Raw genomic sequence first — 16,972 nt, 5'->3', positions numbered from 1 at the left:
GCTATGAGCTTTGCTCTGCCATACAGTTCCTTCGAATGGGTATCAGACTTCAGACAATGCGACGTTCTTACCATCTCGGACGATGCGGAGTTTGGTTACGTGCTGGAGGTAGATTTGGAATATCCTGCGGAACTGCATGAAACTCATAAGGATTTACCATTGTGTCCGGAGCACTATGTACCTCCGATTTCGACCAATAAACAGTCAAAATTGACGCCCACGCTATTTTCCAAGATAAACTACGTTGTTCACTACAGCGTTTTGAAACAATGCTTACAATTAGGCTTAAAATTACTTCAAATTCACAGAGTTCTCAAATTCAGGCAAACCCCGTGGCTTAAAAAATATATAGATTTGAATACCGATTTGCGAAAAAAAACTGACAACGAATTTGAGAAAAATTTTTACAAGCTAATGAACAACGCAGTTTTTGGCAAAACTATGGAAAATGTTAGGAAGTATAGAGATGTCAGGCTGATCACGAAATGGGATGGAAGATACGGTGCTAGAGCTACTATAGCCAAACCCAATTTTCACAGCTGCACCGTTTTCGACAAAGAGATGGTTATCATCGAAATGAATAAGACGAAAGTCAAATTGAATAAACCATTGTATGCAGGTTTCTCCATCCTGGATCTATCTAAAACATACATCTATGATTTTCATTACAATTACATTAAGCAGAAATTTGGCAATCGAGCAAAATTAATGTACACGGATACCGACAGTTTGATTTACAATTTTACCGTCCCCGACATATACAAACACATGAAGGAGGACTTGCACAAATTCGACACGTCGGATTATCCTCTTGACAACGTTTACGGAATACCTCGAGCAAACAAAAAAGTTCTCGGCTTGATGAAAGACGAGAATAACGGGAAAATCATGTCGGAATTTGTAGGGTTACGAGCTAAATTGTACGCATTCCGAGTCTTGGGAGATGAAAAAGACAACAAACGTGCCAAAGGTGTTAGAGGATCAGCGTTAAGAAAAATAACCTTCAACGATTATTTGGACTGTGCGTTGAAACGTGAAAATCTATCCTCAAGTCAGCATTTGATCATGAGTCGAAAGCAAGAGGTATATACCGTAGAACAGCAGAAAGTAGCACTGAGCTGGAATGACGACAAGCGGATCGTGTTTCAAAACACGACCGATACGCTTCCGTGGGGTTACAATCCTGCACCGTAGCTTTATAAATTACCGTAATCTGTGTAGGACTTAATTTATAACTGTACCATGATGTATAAAGTATTATTATTATTATGTAGGGCTTAATTTTTACAACTGTACCATGATGTATAAAATATTATTATGTAGGATGGTTAATAAGAACGCTCCGAAGTATAAAAAAATTGTACAACGATGCATATGTCTGTTGATTGTCTAAAAAAACAAAGATGCATACTTGTCATGTGTCGGGTATAAAATAAAGAGACACATACGTTTTTACAAAAAAATTCATTTATTCAAAAGTTACATGTCCGATTCGTTCATCCAACTGTTGTGTGTATTGTCAAAACCTGACCATTTAACGTATATTTTTCTTCCACGCTTCTTGAGCACCTTCTCCACCAGATAGATATCCGGATGTTTAACCTTGAGGAGCTCTTGTTCGTAGAAACCACCAGCGATGGGTTGATCTCGGTAGTCTTTGAGCTTGTACGTCACCGGATGAGTATTTTCCACTCGACTTGTCGTGAATATTTCAGTCGTCCAATTGGGAGTGTAACCTTTCTCGAAGACATTTTTGAATTTGCTGATTCGAACTTTGTCGCCAGATTTGAATTTTGCCGATATGGTAGGTATCGCTCGAAGCCCTCCATACGCCTGACGTAATAACAGCCTCTCGTTTGCAACGGTGACATCCGACGGTTTCATTCTTATGGTTCGGTGTTTGGTGTTGTTGTAAGCCGAAACCAAATCAGATAAGATATCGAGCCACTTTAAGCTTCCTTGCATACTGAAAACCGTGTCCACATTTTACCTTTCAGCGTGCGATTGAAACGTTCACAGATCGAAGCCTTCAAATTACTGTACGTGGAGTAAAGTTTGATTCCGTAGCGTGTCATAAGTGAAGTAAACATTTTGAAGAGGACTGGCTCAGCCAGAAAACCATGCGGGATCGGTTATCGGATGTTTACGCTACGAAACAACTAGACTCGAGAGCCCCGAGGACTGCTCTCGGAGGAAGGCGGTCCTGGAGACATTCGACTGTTAGCCAGGACACGAAGCGCATCAGGCCGAAACCGAAATGTTCTCTACAATTTCAAATCTGTGAAAGTTCCTGTTTAAAATAAAATACCTTCGACAGATCAGAAGTGGGATATACCACGAGCTACGTTCGAAATTGTGAAATCTGAAAGCCACAAGTGTGAGTTATCAAAGTGAAAGTGTTACGACCGGAGAATAGAACAATATGCCACCGAAGTCGAGCAAGAGAGACCGTGACGGGGAATCTAGAAGGACGAAGGATGACGATCGGCAGCGACTGAGATCGCCTTCGTGCCGCCCGAAACGACACAGTTCAGGGGCCAGCAGTCATCGCCGAAGCAGGTACAGGAAGCTCTCGGATCGCACCCGTCATCGAAGAGCGGCTTCAGGATCTGATAGCAGCCGTCGGTGCGGAGAGCGCCAGCGACGCCCTGAGACGAGGAGCAGGAATCGGTCGCCGAGTTACCTGACGCATGGATCTTGCGAGCAGGAGTCCGGTGGGTGGTACCGCAGCTCAGGGTGAGTCCGATTTTGCGAAGCTAACTGAGGTGTTGTCGGCTATCATCAAGACAGGTTCGAAACGGTCTAATCATTACGTGAACGAGAAGGTATTACCTGAATTTGATCCGGAAGAAAAAGATTTATCGGCTAAGGAATGGTTAGAGAAGGTGAACATGTACGCGGTAATGTATGACTGGGATGACCCGCACAAAATCTATTTGGCCTCATTAAAATTAAAGGGTATTGCAAGGGGCTGGTATGACGGGCTAAAGAGTGCTCCTATTAGTTGGGAAGCTTTTACGGTAGCAATTCTTAGACAATTTTCAGGGGAACAGAATCTTGGGGAACTACTTGAATACGCGGTAGCATATAAGAGCACGCCGGGTCAGTCTTTACAAGCGTACTGCTTTGAGAAGGTCAAAAGAATTAATCGAGCAAATCTAGACATCCCGGAGGAAAAGATTGTTGAATTCGTGGTTCACGGAATCCACAATGAACAATTAAAAATGAATTTGATTACTGCGAAAAAAGGGACGCTCGCAGAATTGAGACGGTGTCTGGAATCCGTGTCGATTGGCAAGCCTAAAGAAACAAAATATGCAACGGACGAAAAGAGCACGAAGCGTCCTTTCGGGCTAGTTAAGTTTCAACCTCGATCCGGGCGTCTTGACCCCGATGCGTGTTATAATTGCGGAGGGAAGGGGCACCGGAGAGTCAACTGCCCGGAACCGAGGCGGGATAGGGTTAATAAAAACGAAATGGGACTGCCAAAGGACCCCCATCACGCGACCGAAAAAAATATCGGAGTTAGGGGGAGGTGCGGTTTTTGTCAAATTTTGGGGCATACTGAGGCGGAATGCCGTAAAAAGCAGCGAAAGGAGAGAGACGAGAGGAGAGCATGACTAGATGGCAAGGGGACGGTCTCGCTACGGGGCGCAACCTCGCTTGACGTATGCCAGATTGCGGCAACCCGAGTAAATAAACCACTTAAGAGGTAAGTTCTAGGCAATCGGGAAAAGACCTGTACCGTTGATCTGGGAAGCGACTACTCGATTATCCGGGAGAGTCTAGCGAGATTCTTAAATTTAAAATTTAAAGGTACGGACAAAACCTTGTCGGCATTCAATCATGCGATAGTCGTTCCGATCGCTCGATCAAGAATCGAGGTTCATATTGATGAGATTCCATTCAAGATAAAAGTCTTTATTGTTGCCGATGACCAATTGACGAAGGAAATTCTCATCGGTCGAGATATCTTACAAAAGGCCGGTACTAGGGCTATATCAGACGCGTCTGGGGTGACATTTACCTTGGATCAACCGGATAAAAACGATAAAGTATTAGAAGTTGAGGCATGCCGACCAAGCGGAAACGGTGAAAGAGGACGATATTTGGTGCGAATAACTCGACGCGATCAACAGAACGAGATTGCTGAGGCTACTAAATAGTTATCGGCGGAGCATATCTCTGCAGATGAAGGAATTAGGTAAAACGGATGCCGCAGAGATAAAAATTGAATTAACGTCCGAAGTTCCCGTTTTTCATGGGCCCTACCGCCTCTCTAAAACCGATCGGGAGAAAGTGAGGATCATGGTAGCAGAATTAGAGGATAACGGTATTATTCGCGAGAGTACGTCACCTTACGGGAGCCCGGTTGTACTTGTCCGAAAAAAAAATGGGGAGACGCGAATGGCAACAGATTACAGAGGTCTCAACCGCATTACCAAACGTATTCAATATCCATTGCCTATAATTGATGACCAAGTAGATCAACTTTGCAACAAACGGGTTTTTACATCTTTAGATTTAAAGTCCGGGTTCTATCAAATTCCCGTGCACCCCGATTCTATCGAGAAGACGGCTTTCGTTACGCCGGACGGTCAATGGGAATTCTTGCGAATGCCTTTTGGGTTAGTCAACGCGCCAGCTGTGTTCCAGAAGGCCATGAACAGAGTCCTTAAAGATAATGCCCTCGTGTACATAGATGATATATTGGTCGCTACAGAGACGCTAGACGAAGGGTTTGAGAAACTAGAAGTAGTCCTTAAGGCTCTTCAGGCTAACAATTTGACGATCAATCTATCTAAATGTAAATTCTTTCAAAATAAAATCGAGTATTTAGGACGTGAAATCTCGGGGGAAGGGATACGACCAGGCACTCATAAAATTGATGCCGTAACAAAAGCTGGTTACCCTACTAATATAAAGCAAGTTAGACAGTTCCTAGGTCTCGCGGGATATTTCCGCAAATTCATAAAGGATTTTGCGCGAAAGACGGCCCCATTAACGAACCTCTTGCGTAAAGATGTTTCTTGGTCGTGGGGAGCGAAGAAAAGCGAAGCAATTGACGAGATAAAAGCTATGCTAGTGAGCAGACCGATTTTAGCAATTTACGATCCCGAGTGTGAAATCGAGATGCATACGGATGCGAGCGCGTTGGGCTTGGGTGCCATACCAATACAAAAACATAGGGAAGGAAAACGCGTGGTCGCATACTATAGTCGCAAGACGACTCCTACGGAACAAAAATATCATTCGTACGATTTAGAAACGCTGGCGGTATTCACGGCATTGAAAGCATTTCGAGTTTACCTATTAGGAATCAAATTCACCATAGTAACTGATTGCAGTGCCGTACGCGCTACAGCGAGTAAAAAGGACATACAATCACGAGTCGCGCGTTGGTGGGGGTATTTGCAAGACTACAATTTCGATATTGTGTATCGCCCGGGTACCCAAGCAGCTCATGTCGATTATATAAGCAGGAATGCGATTAATTGTTGTGCTATCGATATTACGGAGAGCGAATGGATTAAGGTGGCCCGATCGCAGGACCCAGACATAGATTTAATTCGTAGGATCTTGGAGTCTGGCGAAAATCAACCAGAAACGAAGCAATACTATGACAAGTATGACCTCAAGGCAAGGGTCCTTTTTCCGAAAGACAGACACGGGTAACAAGTGGGTCGTACCGAAAATGTCTCGTTTTAACGTTGTGAGATTATATCACGACGAACAAGGGCACTTCGGTCTAGAGAGGACGTTAGCAAAGCTGAAAGCAAATTACTGGTTCAAGGGATCACGTTCGATGCCACGCAGTAAGCCGCAATGGTGAGTTACTCCCATCCTGGGATGAGGGCCCGCATTCAGTAACCCTGAGATGCAATCCGTGGTCAAGATTGTTTCGTGCGACGGGTGCTGGCAAGGCTGGACCAGGGTCGAGTCCATTTCCCATGATCGAGAAGTGGTCAATCTCGAACAGGTGGGATTTCGGGCGGAGGCCGGGACCAAAGGTAGTCGGAGTCAGACGTTCATAGGGCTGAGGAGGCCGGTTGCCCGCTCAGCTTGGCAGTTGGCATCTGGCGAGGCTAGCAACCGTACACCCGACATCCTAACTCCCAATGTCCTCCGAACTAATCATTTTTGGCGATATCTGATTATCGGTTGGCACTCTTGCGAGGACCTGATCACTCCTCTGCGGGGTGTAGATTGATACGCAGTTGTCGTCTTTCCCACGTCTTTAACACTTGATGTGTAAATAAGAGAGGGCCTTGTTTTTTAGATCGTAGCGAATAATTCGTGCGAACGAGGGGGTCGAGGGCGACCCAGGATGGTCAGGGAGGCCGAATGAAGTAAACATTTTTGAAGAGGAGTGGCTCAGCCAGAAAACCATGCGGGATCGGTTATCGGATGTTTACGCTACGGAACAATTCGACTCGAGAGCCCTGAGAAATGCTCTCGGAGGAAGGCGATCCTGGAGGCATTCGACTGTTAGCCAGGACACGAGACGGATCAAGCAAAAGAACTCTATATTCTCTACAAATTTAAATCTGTTAAAATAAAGTACCGTCTACAGTTGCGTGAAATTCACACACGTATTATTGAAATCTACTTGCTACAAAGAGACGCCGCCTTTGTCGGCACTGGCATGAGCAAAATTCAAAACTATAAACAGAGGCATCGTAGGCGCTGCTATCTCGCGGCTTTGTAACGTTTTACTGAGCAGTACCATTTAGTGACCTGTGGCAGTAGGTATTATAAGTGATCGGCTGAGAGCTCGACTAAATATTATGTCGACCTGTTACATTATTTATTGAATTAAATTATCGTGACTCCAACGCGAGGTCCAGGTAAGCCTCGTACTGTTTGTAAAGAAAATGTGAAAAATGCAGTATTGAAACATAAAAATGACATTCTGCTCGAAAATGCAAAGATCGCCTAGGCAAAAGGAAAATGTGTGGGTAAACCTATCGATTGAATTAGGTATAAAGCCTACCAGCCTACACTCATACGTCGTTGATGATCGATACGATTTAAGAAAAGTTTTATTGAATGATAAACTCAACGACTCCTTGCAAAATTCGACAATAAATCCAACTGCATCTTCTGTCGACACAAATTCAATAGCGAACACAAGTTTAGATTGTCTCGATTGTTTTACATTTGCGATACCTGAGACAGAAATTCAGGATCTAATCACTGAAGTAGTACACAAAACTACTACAAAGAAGGGGAAAAAAATCAAACGCATTCGAACAGTACTGCGACCTAAAGTATGGGCGGAAAAGATATCGGCGCATTTATGGAATTCGTTACAACTCAAGCATGGATTTCAGTTTGCGAATCATCATTTGACCAAATCAGCTAAGCCAGGAAATATGAAAGGTAAAATATTATAAGTTTTAAATTATTGATTCAAAAAATTTCATCATAATTTTCGTTTTATATTTTCAATTGAAAAAGTTGTGTGACGAAAGCTTAAGTTTTCATTTTTTAATAATATCAACATTTTCACAGTGCTTTGAAGAAGTTTTCTGGAAGTTTTCAGTTTCTTAGCTCTCATTGTTTAAGAGCCTAACGGAGCTTTGAGCGAAACAGATGGCAAATTAACTAAAGGTAACCGAGTGACATTATGTAAAAAACATAAAGAACGTTTGCGAGACATTATAACTGGTCAGTTGCATGAGTACGAAAATTTATGTAATGAGGTAGAAACCAGAAGTCAAAGCGGTGAATCCGAAGCTGATGAGGATTGGGATGATGAGGATATTAATAATGAGAAACAAAAAATGGATAGACCAAAGAACTCAAAGAAAAAGAATATGTATTCAAATGCATGGGAGCAATGGGCTACTGAAATTGAGTTAGGAGTAAAGACGAAAATAAAAAATGAAATTGGCGATCGTGATAACGCACATTTTGATTTAAGAATAGCTCAAAGATTGCTGAGAGAAATTAGGCATTTACCAATGTGGTCGAATCTTCATAATAAGAAATTCAATATTGACAATATACGCCCAAGCTCCAGTGCTGCTGTCGAATGTGAAATTAAGAAAATCAAACACAGCGTATTGGCTAAAAAGGGAAAATACTCGAGAGTAGATGGAACTGTCGAAAAAATTATCAAATATTATGATGGAAAATTGAGGATTCTATACGCAAATGACGAGATCACATCGGATGAAATTGACAGAAGTGATACTCTTGAAGAAACCGATAAGCCTAAAATGCTACGAATAAAAACCGAAAATGACTCGAACTCAACAATACACAATATGGAATTCGAGGGGTCTGGTTATACGGATAGCGAAAAGCCATCACTACATATTGAAGAATCAGCGTCACATTATAGCGAAACGCCAGTGTGTGTTAAGAGTGATTTTCTTCTATCAAAAGAGGACGATACTAGCCTTGTCTCTCAGCTCTTAACGCCAACGCGCGACCCAGAAGTACATTATCTGACGGTAAGAGCATTCAAATGGAATATTTTATCTAATTGCCTTGAAGTAATAATTGATAATTACTTTCGAAATTTTTGTGATAATCTTGTGCTCATGACACGTTTGACATTATTCGTTTCATTGAGCTGAATGTAACTATAAGTATGCTCACTACTTGCTGGGTGCGTCTTTGTCGTCTCTGCGTACTCAGCTTGTACTAAAACTTTTCTAGCACATTCAATTTGAATAGTCATTTTATTAAATTCAAATGTAACGTTGCAGTATAAAGGAGAATCAGCAGTAACTGGTCAAGAATCTCCATTGAAAAAGCTGACTAACAATATGCAACAATGTGTAGCTTGCTTTCGAGGTGATTAACCTGTAGGAGCGCATTCCTGCAGGGTATGCAGAAAAAACGTACACGCCCTACCAGGATGCTCTATCGAATCGGGAGAAGAAGGTTATGGCCAGCGAAGAGTGGGTGTAAATTGCTACAGCTCAGAAGACATTAAATACAAAATAGCCTTAACGGAAATAGAAAATCACAAAGGCTTAGCCTTAAAGGATTTGAAAAGTAGTAACGAAAGCGTTACAAGAAAAAACAGATATCTTGGCCAAAGTAAAGAAAAAATTTGTGACATGCTGTTATACCATTCAAATAATAAAGAAAATTTACCAATATTAAAAAATGGCAATGCTTTGAAAATGAATTTTGTATCTATAAATGGTGCAAAATATTCATTTAAACATACGTGTGCAGTAGATAGCTTTTACCAAATTATTCTAGCAGCCAGTATAGATTATGCACATTTCCAACAATACGTATTAACTACAACCGGATGTAATCCGTTATTTGGAATCGTTTCTGACACATTAAAAAAAGGGATTACAGCGAATACGTATAGATTAAGAGGTCGTTTAATGCTCAACTTTAAGGGCATTGAAACCCAGGAGAAAATGTTCAAAATTGTGGAATGTGATTCGGCTATCAACGATCTCATCAATTATATTTTGCAAAATCAGCCAAGTATTGAACCAAAAATAAAATGCATAAACGGTTGCAATGAAATTATAAATAAAGAGTATTCTGCCGTACTCCAAATAAATCATTTGAAAAATAATAAAAACTTTTTCAACGTAATAAAAGGAAACATGACCAGAAAAAGACGTTGCGTAAATTGCCAAGGAAAAGTAGACATTGAAATGACTACTGGTGAGCCAGCTGCTATTCACTCGGTTATCCATAATCGTCTCTCTGGGCACTACCACTTTTCAGCACCCATCTATTTTGCTAGGTGTGCAGGGTCACCGGCAACCCGATACATATAGTGCCCAGAGAGGTAAAAAACCTGACTTTATATTCTTAAATAATATTAATGTGTTTCAGGTAAAGTGATATGCATCGAGATTTATGGGTTAATCGAAAAGGAGCTGCATATCGAGTTGAGTATGATACCAAAGATATTTAAAGATGGTATCGATGAGTTTGAGCTGATTGGTCTGATTGATTACTACGGCTCAGAGATACAAAAAAAGATGAAGTAGGCCACTACACCGGAATATCGTTCAGAGGAACGTGGCTAAAGTATGACAACTGTCAATTAAAGCCAAAGGTGTTGAAAGACACATACAAAACGAAGCCGAAAATTGTCTGCTATATTAAAGACAATATACATTAATTGGAAAAAACCATGGGGGTCCAGTTCATCGAGTGTTCGAAATGAGCACTTTACCCTGAAAAACGTATGGCACAAACAATCATCCCATACAAATTAAAATACCTACTGTACCAAGTAGTTAAGAAATAAATGGCAGTAATATTTCGATTGAAAATTTTCGGGTCTCCGTCACGGAGATATGGTGCTTATTGTTTGCGATCACGTGCTTTACCAAGCGTCGTTCACGTATCACGGTAGCTATACGTATATATACTATATGCGGCTGCTCGATTTTAAAACCTGGTAGGAGCTCAATTTTCAAAAATGGTCTTTTTCGATTCTTCGCACTTTTGGAGTTCTACAAAGACAGGGATCCTTCCCTTTTCTCAGAATTTCTTTATCTGCGGTTACCGTGTCTGCAAATCCTGCGGACATATGTTTCTGTGATTCAGAAGAAACGTCTTGTCTATAATATCCGACATTAAACTCGTATTATTCGTTTCCAAGGTATGAGACTTGTATTGCAAAGTCAGAAACCAATTTAATTGAAAAAGACCAGAATGAATAATTTTTTAATGATTTCTATTTACCATTTTATTTATACACCCTTGATTCATTTATTCGTTATTTTAATCTTAAGAGTGAATGGATGGATGAAAATGAGTTTTTTTTTTAACAATTTATTTTTACATCCCTAATTTATTTATTCATTTGGTACGAGAACGAATGTATCTTAAAGTTGAACGTGCTCATGATTTGTATTGAGACTGACGATTTGCTATTGATAATACCAAAGTCAATAGTTCATTCAACGTAGCTGTAAATTGTGATACTAAAAAAACAAATCGTCACAATATACATATTATGTTCTCTTTAACTTTTGGAGTCACGCTCGGCTTACGGCAAAGAAAAAAAGAAAAGCAAAATATGAGCTCAATTATTATCTGTCTGGGGGTGCGCTAACTTTCGATTTTTTTTTTTTTTTTTTATAGACAAGCGCGACAAAAAAGAAAGTTTAACGACTGATTTGTGACTTATTTACGGCAAATTATCAACCAAATCAGAATTACGCATGATGCTCGCTGTGCGTTATTTTGGTAGATGGCGCGCTAAATTCTTGAAAAATCAGCACGTCATCCGCTTTTTTTTTAAAATTGAGTGCGACAAAAAATTAAGTTGCGCGACGAATTAACGGATAATTAACGGCTAATTATGCAGTAGTCCGAATTCACATTTTCGACAATTGGCGAGCCACCCTAGTAGAAATTTGATCAGGTCTTCCGTGCTACAGACTAGCACCTGATCAGGAAAGCCAAGTCTGGAATTCCTAGCCAGAGCCATGTCAGGCGCAACCGTGGTTAGCCGGTTCTGGATTTACTGATCCTGTGCCTGAGCAGGCGGGTCATTTTGAAGACAAGGACCCAACCAGTTGGGCTGAATTTAGTGCGCATGCGTGCTAAATATATATATGTTCCGATATTCGCCGTAATCGTTATGTCATTCCTAACCTATATCGCAGTTAAACAGTGAATCCTGTCAAAAACAATCAACTACATGGGCGAACTCATTTTTTATTTTATTCATAACGCATGTTTCACTAATTGTAAATCAAAGTGCAATGGAACCTTGTAAGCGTGCGGCCAACGAATCTGCGCGGCGCAGAATGAAAAAATCTCGAGCCATCCGACGGGCGATTAGCGAATTTGCATCAAATTCAGGTAGATTCGATTTTCATAATACCTAATTAAGGACTATAGTTACACAAGGAATAATAATCTTTTGTGTTCTTTCTAGATGATATTTTACAAATTTGCAGTGTATATCTGATACCACTTGTCCAGTTTTGCCCAGTTAATTGAATCGTCTTTCTTCTTCTGGACATTCTTTATCAATTACTGCAATTTAAAAATGATGATATTATTCAAAAATCTCCAGTCCAAACAAATATATCTAGAATTATAGTATCTCATCTTTGGATAGTCAATTTAGGCCTCGGATCAATCCCAGCGAAGATAGATTATTTTACTTCGATTACTTTCCATAAGATATAGGAATCAATATGCATTGATCAAGAATTTTTGTATCTCTTCAGGTATATGTTTCATGAATCTGTTCCTATCCATTATAATTTATTAAATTTGAAAATTGACTTTTCACTTCTTTTACCAAACTTGATGTAAATATGTTGGTATTTCAGTTGTTGTTTTTATTTCATCAAACGTTTTTGTTAATGTTGACATACCAGTGACATTCTTTGTGACTAAAATATGATTACGAATAATTGACATCATTCTGACATCATAATGAGATCAATGCGTTCACTGGGCTATATGTATACAGATTTAGAAATATTAATTTGTATACATATCTTAAAATTGTCAATCACACCCCTTTTTACAAACTCCTGCAGTATTTGAAAACAAAAGATAAGAAAAAAAAGAAAAAAAAAGTGGTGGCATACCTGCCGTTGGGACAATAGTAAAGAAATTATAGTAGTCTTACTTAAGGGGAGATCCTAGTGAAAAAGTCGATTTTTGTAGTATAAAGTTGTAGTATAAGAGGTCAGATCTTCACACCCATGCCCAAGTTTGTAAATTTTAAAGTTTGTAGTATTAAGTGGCTAGATTTTGATTTTCAACCTCCTGCGATGAAAATTCAGAAAACTGAGACCTCTTTGCAAGACTTCAAAGGGGTTCTGTGAAAAACTTGTTGCATCTCAATCATGACGCAGTCAAAATTATTAGATATCGACATACTTCCTTCGACGTGGATCACGTTTGACGTTGACAGTGGCCAATGTGTTGGCAAATTTATGCCGCCACCTTACAATGACGAACAAGGAGTAGCTGCAATGCACGACCTTATGAAAAACTGTGCACCACCACCAAAAACTTGGCCCACACAACCGTTAGAGCTAAGAGGCCAAGCGAGTAAGTCAATCTCCATATTACATTCGATTTACATAATATGTCGATTGTTGACGGGTCCTAAGAAAACAGATGTATTTCGGCGAGGCATATGAAACGGACATATTTTGTCGGGCAGTCTAGAACACACGTATCTCAATAGACTCTACAAGATATGTATCAAGCTTTGTTTAACTTGCTGTAGCGTATTTTGAGATTTTATGTTCTCGTCAGTTCTATATGGCCGCACTCGCTGAAATGCGTCTGTTTCCTCAGGACCCGTCGATATTATGAATCGGAATATTTGACCCAATTGCCATGAGACTTGCATGATATCGTTAATTTTCCAGAGACGTACAATAATGCATTGGAAAAGTTAAAAATATTGAGAAAAGAAAAATATGCCTATACCAGTGATTCAGATAAAAGACCTGAGGAAACTGCAAAGGAACTAGAGCGATCATATCGCCCTAAAAACATCAAAATAGATGTAGTAAAGACTCAAGCTTCATTCGATGTGTCTGAGCTCAGTGACGAGGTCATTGAATCTGATTGTTCTTCTGTCATGTGTTAGTACTTCATTTATGAAGTCATGATTCATTTGGGCAGCAACTCAAGCATATGAAGCTGAAGCTTAGCTTAAATTGCTGCGCTAATTTCATACTGTAAGCTTGTTCTACGATTCGCTTACGAGACTATTACATATTCTGAATCATAGTCGCATAGCGTACAATCTGTCAGCCCTCAGCTTCTCATGTGGTGGAGTATCTTTGATAGCTATTAACTAATATATAAGTGCTAAGTATAGTTCCTAGTCATAATTAACAAGGTGGACCTCCGTTGTGTTCCATTTGGAATAATCTTAATTGACCATTGGATTGAAAACCATGTAGAATAATTATAGCTAGAATAATTATAGAAGGTCAATGATGGTCAAAATTCAAGCAAGTTGCCTATGACATGAACCAATTACTGGAAAGTAGATAGGTGATGGCTATTCACAACATCTCCACAACTAAGGAACTAGTTAGACGTCATTAATCATTCTTTAGCTAAATGGAATTATATCCCACAGCTGCAGTTGCAGGCAATGGTTCAGACAGAAGTACCAAGAAAAGTTCTATACGGCAGTCAAGAAGCAGACTTTGGGAGAAAAAGGCACGTTCTCCAAGTGTCTCACAAGACTCTTCCTATTGCAACGATTGCAATGTACGTGCCTCGTCACAAGCCATCGATGCTTTGCCCAAAAATGTAAAGCCAAAACCAGGTTCTAAGAAAGACTTCCCAATAAACAAAAGAGATATGAAGGGTAAAAAAAGCGGCATTCCCTAAGTCCTTGCTCTCACTCCCCCGACTCTAACAATAGCTATGTGCGTGCCTTATCACAAGCAATCGATACTTCGCCCAAAAGTCACTACCCAAAATCGGCACCAAAGAAAAACTTTCCGCGAAAAAAATTAGATATGACAGATAATTCGTTTATTGTTGAAATTTTGATAAGACAATCAAAACAACTCGCTATATATCTATCTAGGTACGCAGAATAAATTGAAGTTTGTTCAATCCAAGACCCCCTCAACTAATGCTTCTTCTATCAGTAAACATCAAAGTTCACATAGAGCTAAAAATGTGTTACCAAAAAAATCACACTCGACAAGTGGTAAAAGTCATTTGCAATCATCAATTAATCAGAATTACATAGTGTAATATTATAAGTCAGAGAATTTATAACCTTTTCAGTAGCCAAAAACTATCACAAGTCAGCTGTGTTGCATGGGATCGATGATGATACTGGCCCACAACGTTCTATTCGCCAACTCGTTCACAGAATTCCAAAAACCTACTTACACATCTGATAAGTGGACCACAATTGGCAAAAGGTCTCAGACACCACGTACTCATTATTACGGCTTAATCTCCCAAATTTGTGACTTGGATTTTATTCATGGTAGTATAATTTGCAATTCTATTTATTTGTATATGAGAATATTGTAAGAATGTTCAAGTCTCTCAGCGTTGACGTACAGGATTTGGTAGAAGAAGTGCGATCCTTGCGCAAAATCATTGAAGTCACCAATGGTGCCCAAAATATTCAATTACCAGAAGAGATTGAAGACATGGAAATACCTATATCAAACATGGCAAAATTCGTAATTTTTTACGAAAAATTAAATAAAGAGAATTCTGGATTCCGTAAGAGAGTGGTAAGTTTTAGTGATCGATAGTGGTTAATAAACTTATTATTGTACTTAGACTGAAACTGTTACATTTCATTTCGATACATTTTCCAGGCACGCTCTTTACACCTACATATCGACCGGGATGGGGTATTGTCAAAAAGCGTCAAGTCGATGCTTAAACACTACCTATCAAGAACACTACTATTGTTGTTCACTGCAGTAAAAAAGACAGAAGGCAAAGAAGTCTTCATTGAGACGAAGTTCTGTAAAATCATAACGGGTAATGATGTTGATGTTGTATTTGATAAGTATGTATCTTAAAAGGCTTTAAAGGATTTATTTGCGAAAGCTCGACTAGTTCAGTGGTTCACCTCTTGTAGTGTAGTCTGATAACAGTTATAATTTTCGAGCAGTCAAGTCTCATACATACGTTGCTAGATAAGGTGAAAGTTGACTTGGATTAAGTATTTGAAGATGAGGGTTTGTCCAATTATGCAAAAAATAACATCTAGCAGAATATAAGATACATTTTTGAAACTTCAATCACTACTCTCGAGTGAACAATTCTTTGCTTATAAATCTAATAATTAGTGAAATTCTGCTTATTTTTGAGGCATATTTACAATTAACAGTGAAGACGAATATTAGTTTCACTTCCATAATTATTGCTTTTCCAGGAGTACTAAACACACAGCACGCTAAAAACGGGAAATCACCAATAAAAAAAAGTGTATCTTACAAACAGCTTGGAAATGTAATCAGCAACGCAATTGATTGGGATGGAAATCGTAAAAAAAGAAAAGGACGCCGAGAGACTAACCTGAGAAAAAAAATAATGCTATACCAGAAAATGAAAATTCCCTGCCGGAAAGGGACAATATTAGCCCGAGGACTGATGATACCTCTGAGAATTCAGAGCCGCTTGTTTGAAAACTGATGTTAATAAAACAACAGTCTGGTCTCAAGTACTTGCAAAAAAATCAAACCAAAGTAATAATGTTCAAACTTAAAAATATTCATTGTTTAGAACATATCGGAATACTAATTATTGCTAAAATAATACTGAAACTATATGTGATGTTAAAAAACTAGTCAAGTATTAATTATTGCTAAAATAATACTGAAACTATATGTGATTCTAAAAAAACTATTAAAGTATATATTAATTATTGCTAAATCAATAGTAGAGCTGTATTCGGTATCAAATGACAACCAAAGATTACAAATAATATTAAGATGCTACTTAATTGTTCGAAACAAGTGATATATTTATCATTAAGACAAACTATATTTATATATGTAAGGAAGAGCGAGGCAAACGGGGCAGCGGGGTATAGGGGACATGTCGTCCAATAAAAAAATCCGGAAATTTTAGATTTTTTAAAAAAATATTTTCAACGAGATTTTCAATTATAAAGAAACCTAGAATTTTCGGAAATTTTTTTTTATCGGCTGAGGTGCCCCCCTTTACCCCGCTCTCCCCTACATATCAATATTCATATTATACTAATGTCAATAAATATAAAGTAAATAATAAATATTTGATATTGAATTTTGTTTCTACATTATTTTCAATACCCATCTAAATACTGGATTTAGCCGTGTAATGTGATCAGTAGGGGCTGACAGCGCGCTGGATAGGTATATTTAGGAAACACTGATAAGCGCCTCATCAGCTGGGTTGGTTAGGCGCTAGCCTGGCCAAGTGTAACATCCCTAGTCAGGCGCAGGGCAGTTTGCCACCTCAGAAAATAGTCAGAAACGCGTTGAACTAGTCAGCGCCTGACCAG

The sequence above is a fragment of the Neodiprion virginianus genome, chromosome 3, assembly GCF_021901495.1.
Source record: "Neodiprion virginianus isolate iyNeoVirg1 chromosome 3, iyNeoVirg1.1, whole genome shotgun sequence".
Classification (NCBI taxonomy): Eukaryota; Metazoa; Arthropoda; class Insecta; order Hymenoptera; family Diprionidae; genus Neodiprion; species Neodiprion virginianus.
The sequence above is the reverse complement of the archived record's forward strand: the minus strand, read 5'-3'. Positions refer to the sequence as shown.